General features: G+C 32.0%; 1 protein-coding gene and 1 non-coding gene across 4 annotated transcripts in view; both read left to right on the top strand.

Annotated features, from left to right (window-relative positions):
• Positions 1-19,135, top strand: part of Csmd3 (CUB and Sushi multiple domains 3) — a 1,108,856-nt gene that overhangs the window by 562,840 nt on the left and 526,881 nt on the right. The gene's annotated exons all lie outside the window — the stretch shown is intronic.
• LOC143382443 (U6 spliceosomal RNA) lies at positions 7,263-7,364 on the top strand. Its single transcript, XR_013088995.1, has one exon. It is a non-coding gene; the product is annotated as a U6 spliceosomal RNA (small nuclear RNA).

Below are 19,135 nucleotides of genomic sequence, written 5' to 3'. Positions count from 1 at the left end.
ATAGTCTTTTCAAGTTGATAAACTTTGTCTTCATTATCTGATGTTCTGACTTCTATTTGATCTAGTCTATTTGTAATCTTCTCATTTGAGTTTTTGATTTGGTTTATGGTTTCCTGCATTTCTAGGATTACTGTTTGATTTTTTAAAAAAAATCTCTATCTCCTGGTAGAGTTCATTTTTACTATTTGAATCTGCTTATGTAATTCATTTTCAAAATATTCTTTCATCATTTGGACTTGCTGTCTAATGACTTCTTTAAGATTCCATTCCATCTGAGTCAGGTATGCCTTGAGTTCTTTCTCTGTCCATTTTTCTGTTGCCTCTAGGTTCTCCTGCAAATTTAAGTTATCCTGCATTGTTTGTAATCCTTTTTTCCCTTGTTCTTTTCATGGTGCTCATGTTACTTTCCAACTCTGTTTGACTACTGTGTTTCTGTTTTCTCCTATAAATTTGTTTTGGTTTTGTATAGCTCCAAGATCTCTCCTTTGTGTTGGCAGACAATGTTTAGAGATGTTGGATTTAATTGTGATTTAAGGTAAATTCATTAGTTTCATTCAAGGCCTACAGATTTTGATGGCATATAGAGTATTGAGGTTTGAACTTAGGAGTTTATGTTAAGGTTGGGCGATTTGATGGTATGGAGGTTAGTATATCTTAGCTTCTTTGGAGGGTTGCTCAAATGCAGGCGGATATTAACAAGAGAATAGACAGGAGTATTTGGGAGTAGTTAAGGGCTTAGACAGACTATAGACCATCATGTAGTATTCATCTATTTGCATTTAGTAAATTACAAGTAATTGGAGTGGTCATGCATGGGAGGAAAGATAGGGAAAAGGTAAGGAAGCAAACCAAGAAAGAGAGAGGGAGAAAAAAAAGAAAGAGAAAAAATAGAAAAGAAAAAGAAGAAATGATAAAAAAAATAGTAAAATAAAAATTACAATTAAAAAACAAAAAGCTCTGTTAGGCTTCTATTTTCTTCGCTTCCAGTAGGTGGTGCTGTGCCTTCTGGACCAAGATTTTGCCCTTTGGCTGTAGGAAACAATCTGTATGAGGCCACTCCCTCCTCCCCCACCTGGTGTCTCTCCAAACCTGTTAACTTAGGTTTATTCCTGGTCTCTAGTCTCCTCGATTCTCCTGCCAGACAGGCCTTCCCCAGTGTGATACCTCTCCACAGTTCAAGCTACACTCTGGGCCTGCAGTTTCCTCCATGTGGAGCACGGATATTTGGAACCTGCCCCCTATTGTTTTGATTCCCTCGAATGGCCACTCCTCCTAGAGCTGGCGAGACAGGTTTAGTTTTCGCCCCTGGAGGGAGGGGGGAATTGGAGGTCAGGTGCCTTTACCTTTCCCCATGCCTCTATTCACACTCACTCTGATAATCACGCCCTCAGAAAGCTGGGGAGAGATTTTATGCGATTTCCCCGCTGTATGGGAGAAGAGCTAAATGTCACACACCTGTTCTATCACTAAACTTGCTGCGATCTGTCAGAAACTGTTGATGGTGATGTCAGCTCTCCAAGATGGTGGCCGCTGGCTTCCTTGGTGGGTTGTCCGGTGTGGAGGGCAGATCTGGACTGTTTCTCTCCCCTGTCTCAAACCCAGAACTCAGCCTGGAGCACTGTGAGGGCACAGTTGGCAGGACCCCACAGAATCCGTAGCACCATTTCTCTGTGTTGCTGGCACACTGTTTCTTGGCACGTGGGCTCTGGCTGTCACAGTAATTGATCCTCGGGTGTTGGAAATCCTTCCTCTAGGTTTCAGTGCACCCCAATTTTGCTCGAAATTCCTAACAAGACAGTTTCTGGCTGTTCTAACTTGCTATTCACCCGCACAGTGATGCAGTTCACGGGGTTACGCACTCTATTCGCTGCCATCTTCCTCCCAAAATAACAATTTTTTAAAAGATTGGTCTGTAGTTATAATAGACTGAAAGAGAAAATTTATCTATGAATATAAAATAATTTATAACTATCTGGTTATCATTAACTTTTAGAACCTCAGCTTTAATCTGTGATATTATCTATATGCTTTTGTATGTTATTTCATGGTATCTGTTTCAAAGTGTAAGAAAAAAGCAAATGACACAAATCAAGATAAGTCTTTTATTTTAGTTTAATTTTTATTTAGTTAGGATTCATTTAATGTTTATCTTGTGCATGGTGGAGTCCTGATTACTGTATCCAATAGAGAAATTGAATAAAATACCACCAGGATATGGAAAAGTTAATAATATCTGTAGCTTGTTAAAACCAGTAACATTTATGTTGAGTACAATAAGTCAATCCTGATTTATAGGAGATCCGTGTGTTTTCCATAACTGTGATGAAAGGTGTGACACTTTATGTTCTTACTGAAATCCTCGAAGAATAACCTCACTAGCCACATTGCACCATTTCCCTTAAGGACATTTGTTTTGTTTGCTTGTTTTTATATCGTCATTATTCAAATCCACATTAACCAGAAAGGAAGCTAGTGTTCCCAATATATGCATTAGCATCCATTAACACTGCACTACTTTTTGCATGTATCCTCATCTTCATCTTAGAAAGTCTAAGGAACATTAAAGACATAAATAATAATTGCTACAGTTTTGTATATCACAATCATTTTGTCTTCATTAACTCATTAAATCTCATTAAGATTTCATGAGGATAGGAATTATTACTCATTTTCTTAGATGGGAAAAATGACTAGGATGTAAGCACAATGATGATAGAAAGTTTAGTCTTACTTTGTTCGCTGTTATATTCCCAGAACTTACTGCAATGCATAACATAGTAAGCAATCAATAAATATTTCTGGAATACTTGTTTTTGTTTTTTGTGTTTTTGTTTGCTTGTTTGGGGGCGTTCTGAGGATTGAACTCAGAGCTTCATGCGTGGTAAGCATTTGCTCTACCACTGAGCTACATCCCATCCCTTATTTGTGGCACATGTGAATGGATGAGTGAAAATTAACAATATATCATTAACTGCCTGTAGAATATAGCTGCAATTCTAAGCTTGCTGACTAGTTTTTTTTCCATTATGAAACATTATATTCTAGATGATTTAGAGTTTTTTGAGAAGCAGAAACTTGAGGTCCTAGTCAGTGTGAAGAGCATAAGGCACCAAAAGATTGAATTAAACTGGGTTCCCATTGTCTCACTTGCTATACTTAAAAAAATAAAATGCAAATGCACGTGTATGCACATATGTACGCACACTATGACAAAAACCTCCCAATTTCCAATAGGAGGTAACTATGTTGTTACATGGCATTTTTCAATTGAAAATCCATGGAAAATCTGAAAAAGAAAAACCCTTAGTCTTTATAGAGTTCTAAAAGTGATACCTCCTCTTTTTAGAAGTTAGACATTATAAAGGTTTAACTTTCTATTGTATGAAAACACATATCCTCAACAACATAGTATTAATAGCAAACACCTATGAGGGGTAACCCATGCCATGTAATTTTGTAAGCACATGCAAGGTTTCATTTAATCACTACAATAACCCAATGATAGGTAATAATATCATCTCTACTGAAGAGGTGAAGAATTCCAGGACATTAGGTTAGGTAATTTGTTTCTATCACTTATCTAGTAGGTAGTATAATGAGACTTTAAATTCAGTAATTTTAACTGTTGTTTTTAAAACACTTTATATTATTTCCATAAATTTTAGCATACATTTTAATTTATTTAGACATTAAATTTTGTAAGATTTTGATGATGCCATCTGGTTTTATGGAATGACCTACAATTTTAAAATGGAACATTTTCATTAAAGATGTTTATTTTTGTTAAATATTTAGACTTCTTAATTTTTATGATTTAAAGTGAACTCAGAGTCCCTGTGCTTCATTGCAGAGCTAACACATTCTGTTATTTTGTCCTAATCCAAGACTTTTAATGATTAGGACACATGCTGAAATAAGATGGATTTATACCCAAAAGCTCTCCTCCACATCCATCTTCCCTGACTATATGGTATATATAACATGAGCAAGAAAAAAGCCTGTTCTGTTAAGCCTCTATGGTTTCTGAATCAGTTTGCTCATGGAGCAACATAGTGTATTGTGACTGATATACAACATAACTTTGTTTACCCTTGATCAATTTTCTTTTTGGTTATCTTTTTATTCTTATCAAATTATAGGTACTTTTTACACATAAAGAATATTAACACTTAGTTTATCATATACATTGTAAATATTTTCATCTAGTCCATATTTATCCTACGCAATTTTTCATACTCAGTTTTCCCTTTGTTTTTTTCTAATCTATACTGCTATTTCTTTAAAATGGCATGTGGATTTGTATATGTCATGTGCATTTTAAAAGATTTTTTGTCAAAGTTACAGTGTATTTCCTTATTTCCCCCACCCACAAAAAAATTTCATACTTTAATCCATCTATAATTTATTTTTTGTATTTTGATTGATGTTTTCTTCTAGACGTAAACATTATGCCACCAACAACATTATTATTAGATCATGATTAACTAATTTTTTCTACTAAAATCTTGTTTTTTTCTAATGTCACTATTTTGGTTTTTTTTTAATTAAAAAAAATCTTATAACCAAAACTCTTTGCTGCTACTTTTATACTTCAAAATTTTCATAACAATTCTTGTACATTTATCTTCTACTCATTTGAAAATAGTTTTTTGACTTCCACAGTAAAACGACTTGAAATTTTTGTTAGAAATAGTGTCACTACTCTACATGTATACACCAGATATATGAAAAATTATGTTTTTTATGTGTAATATGAATTGAAATGCATTCTGCTGTCATATATAACAAATCAGAAAAATTTAAAAATATATATAAAAATATTGTCATTACCCAGTTACTCAGTTTCCCCAAATTTGCACACTTGGGCTATCGTTTCTTTTGGGCTGGTTCCATAAAATGTGTGTTTTAATAGCTTTGGTAGTATCACAGAATGATTCAGGAAATTTGTCAGTGCTGTAGATAGTTCAAATAGCATAAAAGTTACATGTCTTTTACACTAAGATTCTATCTATAAAATTATCTGGAAATTTTTACTTAAAGGTAAATATTTGAGAAATTTTAATTTTTTAAATATCTGTTTATATGTTTCTTAAAACCTTTTTGGATTAATGATAAATTTGTTATAAAACATTAAAAGTAATTTTCAAATATGTGAGTATTTCATATATACTTTCTAAAAAAAATTTTTTAAATGAGGAGAAAAAATAATAAATAGGGGAGCTAGGGTTGTGGCTCAGTGGTAGAGTGCTCGCCTAGCACAAGGAAGCTCTGGGTTCAATCCTCAGCACCACATAAAAATAAATAATAAAATAAAGGTAATAATAATAATAATAAATACAAATGGAGATGCAACTCAGTAGAGAAGTGCTTGCCTCATATTTGCAAGACCCTGGATTCCACTGCTAGTACTGCAAATAATAATAATATTATCCTAATAGTTTATTTATATGTATTTGTTTATGTTGAAAGGGCAAATTTTTCTTACTTACTTTTCTTACATCAGCCTTTCTACCTGCCCACTAGCTATCCTTTCTCTTTGTTCTAGTGATTGAACTATTTTAGACTTTGATGAACCTTATCTCTCCCAATTCTGTACAGCTCTATATGTTTGGGCTAAACTAATCTAAACTCCCTTTGATAGTTATCAGTCAGGATCTGGGACAATTGGTACAGATTCCAGATGAAAGAAAATCTCTTTTCTGAGGTTGTTAACTGTAAGGGTCATTTCACTTGGTGCTACTGAGGGTCATCTTTTGTTATCTTATATCAATAACTTGCAACAGAGATAAGGAAGAATCGACAAATAGAAAGAAAAATATAGTGTTGTGGACATAATTGAAATCCCTAAATTTAGCACTCCCTAAAGAGAAAACTTTTCCTTGGTGTTCCATTTGTGTGAGGCTGTAAACTTTTACTTAAAACATGTTGAGTTGGAGGAGAGGGAACAAAAAAACACAATCAATCAATCAATCAATAAAACATGGAGAGTTGAGTTTCTGTTTCTAAATGACACTGACAACTAAATGAGCTCTGATTAACTCACTTGTTATCTCTTTGTTTAATTCTTTCAATAAGCAACAAAGGAAGCTCTATATTATACTTCAATGTTTTGGGATGTATTTATTTTCAAAATGTGTTATCATGGAAATATACTAAAAATGGGCCTCCAAAATTATAGTCTTAGAGAAAGGAATACTTATATTTTATTTAATTAATAGTTAATACACTTTTGGGCTAGTTTTAGGCTTTGCTTTTTTTCAAGAAAAAAAAATATGAGGATTTCATAATTATCTTCTGCTTACATTGTGTATCTGTAAGGGGCAATTTTTAAATTAAACTTACCACCTGTGCCTTAATAACATTATTTATGAACCAGTTCATGGTCTTATTTAGTTTTATCCTTGAATCATGAAATTAATTGAGATGTTTTGAAAATAGCACTAATCCTTCAATTCTTTTATGAATAATTATGACAGAATTGTTTAGTTATCACCCATGTCATATTGTGGTAATGAAAAAAATTATGTGATATCTTTTTCTTTCTCCCTAGAGATTTCTGTTATAGCCCAGAAGCAGATTTTCAACAAAAATGATACATATGTAGATATAACACTACCCCTCACATTTTTTAAATGATATTGAAAAAATTGGATAGCCACTTCCCAAAACAAACCAAAACATCTCATCTCTTATCTCACTCAAATCAACATGAAATGAATTGTAGAAGTAAACCTAAAACTATGAAACATTTTGAAGAAAATATAAAAGAAAAATCTAACTTCTTTAGGGAAATTTTTTTTAAAGAAAAGAACAAAGCATATTATATACTGAATATTTGTGTCCCTCCAAAAATCATGTTGAAATTCTACCATCAGTATAATAAAATTTAGAGATAGGGCTTCAGTGGAAGTAGTTAGATTTATATGAACTCATGACAGTAGAGTCCTCATGATGAGATTAAATCCTTTATAAAGAGGAGACATCAGAGAAACTATGTAGTCTTTCTCTCCTTTGGCCCTCTGCTAGAAAGAGAAGTCAGCCATTTGCAGGTTAGGAAGAGTTCTCACTAGAACATGACAAGGCTTGTACACTATGTAGATTAAATTTCTTTTGTTTAAGCCATCTAGTCTAAGGCATTTTGTAATATCATGAGAGTATACTAAGACATTATAGAAGAAAAAAATTGGCAAATTAGACTTGACCAAAACCAAAATCATATGGTTATCAAAAGGCACTGTTAAGAAAATGAAAAGGCAGTGTTCGTTCGCCTTGGTAGCACATACTAAAATTGGAACGATACAGAGAAGATTGGCATGGCCCCTACACAGGGATGATACCATATTCATGAAGCTTTATATATTAGAAAAAGAAAAGAAGAAGAAGATATATATGTTTTATATATTATATATATATGCTATAGGGTGTGTATTCAGAATATTTAGTGAAATTTCAGAAATCAATAAAATAAAGCAAACAACCCTATTAAAATGTGTAAAGTGATTGGACACATTACATAACAGATACAGGCCGGGCATGGTGATTCACACCTGTAATCCCAGCAGCCAAGGAGGCTGAAGTAGGAGGATCACAAGTTCAATGCCACCCTCAGCAAAAGCAAGGTGCAAATCAAATCAGTTTGACTCTGTCTCTAAATAAATATACACAATAAGGTTAGGGATGAGGCTCAGTGGTGGAGTTTCCCTAATTTCAATCCCTAGCACTCCCCACCAAAAAAAAAAAAGAAAAGAAAAGAAAGAAAGAAAGAAAAGAAAACAAAAAAAGGGCTGAGGATGTGGCTAAGTGGTTAAGCACCCTGGGTTCAACACCTGGTACCCACCCCCAGGGGAAAAAAAAAGATACAGAAGACTAAAATATATATAAAAATGTTCACTATTATTGTTTAAGGCAATGTAAATTAAAATTACAAGAGACACCACTACAATAAATTTTCACACATATTTGTATAGTGGTAAAATGATGATATCTGACAAAATATTTATTTGTGTACTTGTAATTTTTAGTACATGGCAACAGAAATCCTGCACTATCTTTCATTGCACTCCCACAGTACTGTAATTCAAATGGATGATCCAATAAATACACCAATCTATAATCTGAGAAGAATCTATAATATTCATGTAAAACCAAAGTAACTATATATTAAGAATTGCCATATCCTTAAAAGGTAATTCTTAAACTTTTAATTTTAAAAATATTCAATAAAGCAGAAATATAATCATGAAAAAATAATATTTTTCAAGACTTCATTTGAAATTTATAATTCCCTCAAACTTTTTATGCATTATTTAGTTTTCTAGTGCCATAAAATCAAATTAGTGAAATAAAATATATAAGACATAGCTGTTTCATTGTTTTTTATTTAAAAAATATTTTGTATTTCTCTATATTGTATCCTTTAACTAAAGTGAAATTCAATATAAGGAGCTCAAGTCTTTTATAGAACATACTTTCATGGTGTTTTGATATTCTTTTTATAAAAGCATTCTGTAAACAAAAAATGAAAGTGATATTTAATTATATAGTAATTAAACTAAAATTTCTAATTTCTTAGAAACTAAATTGTTTTTCATTTACTAATATAATATTAGCATGTACCAAAGCTGTATTTTTGTACAATTAAATTGAAGTACAAAATCATTTATGTAAATAACTATTTTCCTCTGGGTGCTCCATGTGCATCACTGATTTAATATTTATAGTAAGGACAATTTTATATCTTTAAAAACAAGGACCTTAACCTAAATAGTCTCAATTTTCTTTTGGTTCTAACATTCTTTTATTAATTTTTATGAATTATATATTGATATATCCACTGTACTGTCCAAAAATATTAGTCACTATTTATACATTGTCATAAACAGAGATACTTTAGTAATATTTTTTTGGAATGCATTCTGACATAAATTTCTCTCTCAGAATATTTTTCATATTTAATACTCATTATTAAATATGAAAATATTTTTCATATTTAATAACTGGGGATGATCTGTGAACACTTATCCAGGGAGTCCCTTTGGATTTGACCATTCTTGTGTCTTTTGCTATTTCTTTACTTTTCATATCATTCCATTTTCTTTCTTGAAATCCTGTAGTTTGTAAAATGAGATTTCTCTTGCTCAGGAAAAATTATAATGTCACATGTAATATTTTGTGTGGAATTTTCATGATGATATTTCAATCTGCTTCTCAGAAACAGACAGGGCATTTATGCATGACTCATGAAAACTATTATATTTGAGCAAGATTTATTATTTTTGTTCTTGTTCTTCATTAGCTTAGAGGTTTATTTTACTTTCTTTTACATTTAATACATCAAATTCCTTCATAAAATTATTGCTTCTAAAACATCTAATTTAACTTTGTTTATCCCAATCTGCTATAAGAACTAAAACTTTTCTTTCTATATGCACAGAAGTAAAATGATTGACAGTATAATATTAAGAGTTGTGTCAACTTTAAAGAATTAATTGAGTTGCATCTATATGCCAGACATTGTGAAGGGGATACAGTACATAGCAAAAAATGAGACTTAGTCATTGCTTTTAGTTTAGTAGGATGAAGACTGATACTTAATAAGTAATTTTAAGTATGATGAATACTAATAATGAAAAAACAGAATGCGCTTTTTGAAGACTGTAAGAAGACTCCTAATGCAGGCTTCAAGATATGCTTTCCTAAATTATGTTCAATATATGTACTAGAAATTGCAATGGGCTGGGGATGTGGCTCAAGCGGTAGCGCGCTAGCCTGGCATGCTTGCGGCCCGGGTTCGATCCTCAGCACCACATACAAACAAAGATGTTGTGTCTGCCGATAACTAAAAAATAAATATTAAAATTCTCTCTCTCTCTCTCTCTCTCTCTCTCTCTTAAAAAAAAAAGAAATTGCAATGCATTGTGTTGTCATATATAACAAATTAGAATAAATAAATAATTTTTTAAACAAGATAAGTTTTTCTTAGGAGGTGAACTTGTAATGAGATCGGAGGCAGAGTAGGAGTTACTGAAGTAAGAATTCGGCAGCATAATCAAGTTGTGCAGATGAGAACAAGTTTCAGTGGAGGAGCTTATAAAATTCTAGGATGTAGCAGGAGTAGAAAGGGAGTGCACTGAGGAGTAGAACCTGTCATGATTTGAGAGGGGGGCCATGTATGAATGGGTCATGATAAAAGATGTCCATTTCCTTAGTGAAGACAAAAAATCACTCCTCTCCCTTACTAATAGGCTAATTTCCCAATTTCTCCCTTAGGACAAGAACCAGTATTTATTAAAATAATGCAATGATAGATCAGAGAAAATGGAAGATATTTTTGTGATAGTTCATATTCTCAAATAATAACATTCAATATTGTCAAAATGTTATTTCCTTAAAACTTGATCTATAGGTTCAACATAATGAAATAAAAATTTCAGTGGGTTTTTTTTAGATATCAAAAAACCAATTTAAAGTTTAGATGCAGAGGCAAAATTTACCTAAATGAACAAATAAAAATAAAAAAATATATAAATGCTAAAAATAAGAGGCATAATACCTAGAGAACCCATCATAACATTGAAGAAAAAGAACAAAGTAGGAGGACTGATACCACCTGACTGATACTGCCCAATATCAAACCTTATAAAGCTATAGTAATCAAGAGAGGGGGAACAGGCAGTAGAATAGACAAATGCAACAAGGGAATAGAAAAGAAATTCCGATATAAACCCAGGTTACTGTAGTTATCTGATCTTGACAAAGGAGCAAATCCATAAGCCTAAAGTAATATAAATCCTTTTTAACAAATGATGCTCAGGCAAGTGGACATCTACAGACAAAAACAAAAAATAATCTAGATAGAAGCTTTACACCTTTCATAAAATTAAGTCCAAATATATTATAGGCCTAAGTATAAAACACAAACTATAAAATTTCTGAAGAAATATAGGAGAAAACATAGATGATCTTCAATAAGGCAATGCCTTTATAAATATAGCAACAAATGTATGATCCATAGAAGAAAAAACTGACAAGCTGAATTTAATTAAAATCAAATTGCTGCTTTGCAAACTACAACATCAAGAAGATGGGAAGATAAGCTATGACTAAAAGAAAATATTTGCAAACAAATACTTGTGCTAAAGGACTCTCATCCAAAAAACTATAAAAATAAGGAAAAGGGTAAACTGAGTAAGAAATGGGAAATATGTATAGACTTCTCACCACAGGAGATATATAGATGTCAAGTCAGCAACAGAACAGACAAATGGAACAAGGGAATAGAATATAAATCCCAGAAATAAACCCATGTTAAAGAATGCCTCAGCCCGGCTGGCTGGGCAAACTGGGCAAACTAACCGGGGAGTGACGAGGAACTTGTGAAGGTTGATGCAGCAGGAGTGGGAGCCGTTTACTGTAGGACCGGAGGGGTATATATACATTCCACACAGCTTATCTTAATTAACATAAACTAGATACAACAGTTAACCAATAAGGAATCTCCACACTTAATGGCTCGCTGGAGTTACTTCACAAACCACTCACTCTGCAAAATGCCAGGCGCCATCTTGACTTGTTTACAGACTCTAACAAAAGAAGTCATCTGAAATTGACAAAGGAGCAAAGTCAATAGAATTGAAGCAAGATATCCTTTTTTGTCAAATAATGCTATAATAAGTGACCATCCACAAAGAATGCAAATTAAGATATATCAGGGAATTGCAAATTAAAATAATGAGATACTACTACACAGCGATAAGAATGGCCAAAATTTAGAATATCAACAATACCAAATACTGGCAATGATATGAAACTGTAGGATCTGATTCATTGCTTATAGAGATGAAAAGTGGTACAGCCACTTTAGAAGGCAGTATCTTAAAAAACTAAACATACTTTTACTATATAATTCAGCAACCATACTCTTTGATTTTTACTTAAATGAACGAAAATGTATGTCCCCACAAAACCCTGCACATGGATGTATGTAGTAACTTTATAGTTCCATTCATAATTGTCAATACCTGGAAGGAATTAAGTTGTTCTTTGGTAAGTGAATGAATTAATAAATTGGAACATCAAATACTAAAAATCAAAGCTATCAAGTCATTAGAAAATATGGAGGAAATTTGAATGCATTTTAATAAGTGAAATAAACCAATCTGAGAAGACCACATACTATTTGATTTCTACTCTGTGACCTTCTGGAAAAGGCAAAACTATGACACAGTAAACTGATTAGTGGTTTCCAGAGGTTAGGAGGGAGGGAAGAATAAATTGGCAGAGCAAAGAGGATTTTCAGTGTTGTAAATCTATTGGGCAATACCACATTGGTAGAAGCATGTCACTATACACTTGTCAGAACTCATAGACTAACAGAACTCATAGAATCCTAATGTACACTATGGATTCTGAGTGATAATGATGTGCCACTTTAGGCTCATGGACTATAAAAAATGTACTTCTGTAGAATGAGATTTCAAGAGTGAGGAGGTCATATTTCAAGAGTAGGGATTACCTCTACTATTTGTGCTCTCTTGCTATAAACCCAAAACTCCTCTGAAGAGTTAAATTTTATTAATTTAAAACACAACATAAAAATTAAAGCCATTGCTACTACCAAAAATGTGCAGAACTATTTGAAAATGTTTCCATTTTATATTAATATAATTAAAGCATTTGGAAGCTTTAGGTGACTGTTCTCATTGATAGGTTTAATACACTACTTTGATTTAGTCTACTACTCAATTTCTATGGCCACCTTCCAGATTTAAAACAACAATAATTTTATGAGGGCATGAGTAAGCAGCATATTCTCGCCAATACCCTCCACTGTCATTTATATTGATTTTTGGCTTATATGACATTTCAAACTCTATTATTAATTTCAAAGGAAAAACATTGCCTCAAACTAACTTGCAAAAACCACTCAAAAATAATAAACTTTACATCTTCTGCTAGATACATACCTGGTAGCAAGTATATTATAGAATACTCTCTATCTCTATTTTAGTTCAGCTGTAAAGCCAAGTACTGTGTTCACCAAATTATGGCGTTTTTCAAAGCAATTCTTTAAATACAAAGAAAATCCATTTTTTTTATTAATCTGAAGAACAATAGGAATTCAGAATAACTTTTTTATACATATTTCTCTTCATATCTTTTAAAATTATTATATTGTTTATACATGTCAACAGTTTTTATGGTTTATAAATAATTTCATTAAAATTAATGCTTACTAGGCATCCTCTGTATATGAAGCTGTGACATTCATAGAAAGGACATCCTAAACAGCATGAAGATGCCTCATTCAAACACAAAAATTAAAGCAACACATACTTAGTAAGCACATAAAGAGAATTACATTGTAGTCAAGAACTATTTACATTAAGTATAATGTTTTTCTGTTCATGGTTTGTGCACTATGAAATTGTATAGGAAGGGAAATCTGATCTTATTTCTACTTGAGGAAAGAACCTGACAAAGACTAGGAAAGTTTTCTGAATTTAGAAAACTAATGTACTTAGAAAATATTATGTGATCATTATCTTTGCATGTCTTTTGGGACACAACAACTCTAAATTTTGATCAACAATGATGCATAAACTGAAAATATGATTCTCTGAGTTGAAGGAAGAAAATGAAAGTCAAAAATAATATATCAAAAATATGTAAATGCTGTTCACAACCGAAATCATCAAATTAAAAGCCAAAGTTGTGTTTATGGTCTTTACAAAATAAGTTGGAAGTCAATAAAAAAATGATGAAGTCTGAAAAAAATTAAATTATATTCTCATTGATCTTTTTTTAAGGACTTCATCTTAAGGATTTAATAAGATAATTGTTCAAAGATTTATGTACATGAAAGAATATTTAACATAATGCCATTTATATCAAAGTGGGCAAATTATAACCTACTAGTGTTACATTAAGAAAACATATGCTCAAGGGGCTGGGGATGTGGCTCAAGCGGTAGCGCGCTCACCTGGCATGCGCACAGTGCTGGGTTCGATCCTTAGCACCACATACAAACAAAGATGTTGTGTCTGCCGAAAACTAAAAAAAATAAATAAATATTAACATTCTCTCTCTCTCAAAAAAAAAAGATTTAAAAAAAGAAGACATATGCTCAATACATTTTAATAAAAAATAATAAAAATTACTAATGGATTTATTGATTAGCTTGCTTTATGGTAATAGTTTCACAATTTAGATGTATATCAAAACATCACATTGTATAGCTTGGTTATATACAAGTTTTGTTTGCTTATACTTCATAAAGTTTAAACATTCACCTTGAAACTGGATTTCTGTGGCTATGATTGGCTTCTCAAATCAGCAATAGATTTTTTTTTCTTTTTTTAATTTTATATATGACAGCAAAATGCTTTACAATTCTTATTACACATATACAGCACAATTTTTCATATCTCTGGTTGTATACAAAGTATATTCACACCAATTCGTGTCTTCATACATGTACTTTGGATAATAATGACCATCATTCCACCATCATTTCTAACCCCATGCCTTCGACCTTACCCTCCTACTCCCCTGCCCTATCTAGAATTTGTCTATTCTTCCCATGCTCCCTTTCCCTATCCCACTATGAATCAGCCTCCTTATATCAGAGAAAACATTTGGCATTTGGTTTTTTGGGATTGGTTAAATTCACTTATCATTATCTTTTCCAACTCCATCCATTTACCTGCAAATGCCATGATTTCATTCTCTTTTATTGCTGAGTAAAATTTTATTGTGTATATATGCCACATTTTTTTTTATCCATTCATCTGTGAAGGGCATTTAGGTTGGTTCCACAGTTTAGCTATTGTGATTTGTGCTGCTATAAACATTGATATGGCTATGTCCCTGTAGTATGATGTTTTTAAGTTCTTTGGTTGTAGGCTGAGGAGAGGGATAGTTGGGTTAAATGGTGGTTCATTCCCAATTTTCCAAGAAATCTCCATACTGGTTTTCATATTGGCTGCACCAGTTTGCAGTCCCAACAGAAGTGTATGAGTGTACCTTTTTCCTCACATCCTTACCAACACGTATTGTTGTTTGTCTTCATAATAGTTGCCATTCTGACTGAAATGAGATGATATCTTAGAGTGGTTTTGATTTGCATTTCTATAATTGCTAATGATGATGAACATTTTTTTCATACATTTGTTGATTGATTGTATATCCTCTTCTGAGAAGTATCTTTTCAGGTCCTTGACCCATTTATTGATTGGGTTATTTCATCTTTTTTGGTGTTTAACTTTTTGAGTTCTTTATATACCCTAGAGATTAGAGGGCTATCTGATGTATGAGGGGTAAAGATTTGTTCCCAAGATGTAGGCTCTCTGTTCACCTCACAGATTGTTTCTTTTGCTGAGAAAAAAAAAAATTTAGTTTGATTCCATTCCATTTATTGATTATTGGTTTAATTCTTGTAATATCAGAGTCTTATTAAGGAAGTTGGGGCCTAATCCTACATGATGGAGATTAGGACCTAAGAAGCAAGAGGTTTTATACTAAAATGCAGAATTCTTGCAATTTTTTTAGTAGAATAGTCTATTTTTAAAGAAAAAACATGCTCTCAGTAAAATTCAGTCAATATAATATAAATTATATATAATATAAACAAAATACAAAATAAATATAATATTATAAAAAGAAAACAAACTTAACCCCCTCTCCAAATGCAAACGACTAGTATGACCACTAAAATTATGATGAAGTGATATTTAGGCAAACATCTTAATATATTGATATTTCTGTATATTTATATACATAGAAAGAGTTTTATTATACAGGCTATTTTCTTTCTCATTTTTTTTCATTTAAAATACCCCAAAGAATATTGCTGCTTATTAACCCTCTCTGTGACTACATACAAATATGAATTTTTAAATTTTATGATTGGTCTTTAAACCAGTGAATCAACCCAAAATTCCAACCCAAATAGTAATGTTGCAGATTAATGGAAGCTTCTGAGGGAAATGCAATGAAACAATATACTAATCACTGCCTTAAGGCTGAAGTGCAATTTTAAAAATTAATTTTAATGTTCATTAACATTCAGGATTCTATAACAAGAATTTTGGCAAAACTTATACAATCTCAAACTTCTTGCTCATAACATGCCTTAAGACAATTTTTCCATCATTTTTAGATCCGAAGATAGGAAATCAAGGTCCAATGAAATAAAAACTTGTAAGAGACCCCAGAAAATATGCATCTAAAATAAGATCTACATATCTTTGCATAGAAGATTTAGAAGGCAGTGAGATGCAGTTAGATTCAATCAAATCTATTTTATTGATGCTCATCACACTTGAGACATACATCCTAATTCTAAGTCCTGATTGAGTCTACACTTAGGGGTCCCAGATACTCACCTTTGACATATGTTAAGTCCAGGTCATCAGAAACTTGATCAGGGCTGGAGGAGTCTGGTACAAAGGGGACAAAAGCGAAGGAGACTTCGATCTCTCTATCTGGGTCCTGTTAGTCACATCGCCCCCCAGAAGTCTGGGTTTTTAAGTCCTAGTTCAGTTGTGTTTGCAGCAGATAACTGGGTGAGTTCTGGGGAGTACACACTGACTCTTACATCACTAACTTAAGTCTGTCTAAGTCTGCAGTTTATCTAAGTTTTGCAGTTCACATTACATCATGAGCACATTGCTTATACTCTTTTATTCAACACACACACTAATTAATATAGTCAATAATCCTATAATATTTCTGGTACTCATACGAGGCAGCATATCAAGAGTAAAAGAAATTTGAAAACATTTTTTTTAATTATGTCTTTTTGACAGTTCAAATTCTTGTCACCTAAACCTTTTACACATGGACATTTCTCTTTGTAATATGATAGTTTATTACTAAGAAAAGTAATTTGGGGGTAATTTAGTGGAAAATTTTTATGGAGACAATAAAACCTGATAAACATTAATCAATAAAGGGGGGTAAGCAATAAACATCCATGTGGGTAAGAACCCTATTTTGTTGTAGTGCACTTCATTGATCATATAAATTAGAAGAGTATGACCATTGTGCATACAGCATTAGTACTACTGTTAATTTAATAAGGAAACAACTGGAAAACATAAGTAGGGCACACTGTTCTCTAATAGAAAAACTGGTCTCAGAAAATGTACTTTATCCCTATGTAGTTCACTCAGAACTGTCAGAAAAGATAGTAACTAAATTTTTTTGTACACCTATTATATATCAAGCAGCATGTCAGAAGTGTGTTATCTTATTTTTGTACATGTTAAAAAAAACATGAAATAAGTTTCATAGTACCCAAGGATGCTATCTTAATCATTTTAAACTGCAGCATTTAGCACAAGTCACTCTGGACATTGTGAAATGGTATTCTTAGTTTCTAGGGCTCAGATTTACAATGTTATTGTGGAAATCAGAACATTTTCTAAATATGTATATTTTGGACAATAATGGGAGGATAGCTATAATATGCTTAGAATATAAAAATGTGTTGCTTTACACAGAAACTAAGTTGGTAAAATGAGTAAGGACAGATTCATGATAGTAAAAGCTGATTTTTTTATTTTAGTTAATCAGTGTCATATTTAACTCATCATATGACCATTCAATCGTGAAAAAAATATATGCATTTGTCCTGCTTCTAAATAATTCTATGGTGAAAATCTATGTGGATATTTAAGCATATTAATTTGTTCATAAAAATATTCATTGTTATAAAATTTAAATATGAAAGAACACTGATTTCAAATTAGTAAAAAAGCTAACATAAATTATTCCTTAATAATACAAGCAAAAAGTAAGGAGTTCAAATTAGTAAATACTTAATTCAGTGATACTTTAAATTACAATTCATTTTCATTCAATTCATTCAACACTTATTAAATAAATGTATTATGGATTTACACTATGACAGATACTACAGCATGAACCCTTCTTTTAAAGCAAGTCATACTTTGTCATTCAATAAGTACAAAAACCAAAAAATAAAAATTCATTGTTAAGAATGTAGCAATAGCGGTTCAGTTTTAAAGTGCCCCTGGGTTCAATACTCAGTACCAAAGAATAATAATAATAATAAAAGAAAGAAAGAGAAAGAGAGAAAATAGCAACAGATGTTTATACAAATTACACTGGTTGCAAAGAGGGGAGTGCAATTGATTTGATAAAGGGACAAGGTATCAGGGACACTTCAGATAAAAGGTGGTATCAGATCAACAAAGATAGACATGTAAGGGATGGACATGCTAGTATAGAAAGAATCAGCAAAGGCTCAGAATCCTGAAAAGCTTGGCTTTAACCGGCCAACTACAAGTAATTATCATTTCTGAAGCAAAGTGGTAAGAATGAAGGAATACCAGCAGAAACTAGAAATATAGTTTTAGATCATATGGTTTTAGAAAGGATTTAAGTTGTCAATAGTATCCTATGATTTGTATTTGGAGAAGATCATTCTGGTAATTGTACAGAAGGTAAATCATAGGTGGAGAATGAATTAAAAGGCTATTACAATTATACAGAAAAGAGATAAAGAACCTCTGACCCAAGATATTGGTAATTGAGGTTGTAAGACAATAGACCTTTACTTTTAAAATACAAAACTGACTGTCCCTAATATCAAAAAAAAAAATCCTGAGAGAGTAGCATTTAAGTAGAGGATAATTAAAAATAGCAGCCAGCTTCCTGCCTGAGTGGGTGAATAGCTGTGACATTACTGAAATACATGTGGAAAGAAGGAAGATCAGATGTGAAAGTAGGGAAATAATTTAGATTTGCATTCGTTTCATATTATTTTATTAGACATAAAATTAAACTGTCAACATGAAACTAGAACTCAAGAAAGATATTTGGGCTCTTTATTTAAGAAATCTGGGAGTATAATACTACAAATTCATTGGTAGATTTGAGGAACAAGTAAGAATTATTCATTAAAATGTGGTGATCATAATATATTGTCAGTATGTTTTATGAATAAGCTCTACAATTATAAGATGAAATATAAATCCTAAATAGAAATTTTGATAGATTTGATGACAATTAGGATAGTGGACACTGAGCAATTCATTCAAGTGTCCCTGAAAAAATTCTAAGGCATCTATCAAGAGCATAGATGGGAAGAACAATCATTAGCAGGAAC

This window comes from Callospermophilus lateralis, chromosome 16 (assembly GCF_048772815.1).
Source record: "Callospermophilus lateralis isolate mCalLat2 chromosome 16, mCalLat2.hap1, whole genome shotgun sequence".
Taxonomy (NCBI): domain Eukaryota; kingdom Metazoa; phylum Chordata; class Mammalia; order Rodentia; family Sciuridae; genus Callospermophilus; species Callospermophilus lateralis.
Note: the sequence above shows the minus strand (reverse complement) of the source record. Positions and strands in the feature narration are given on the sequence as shown.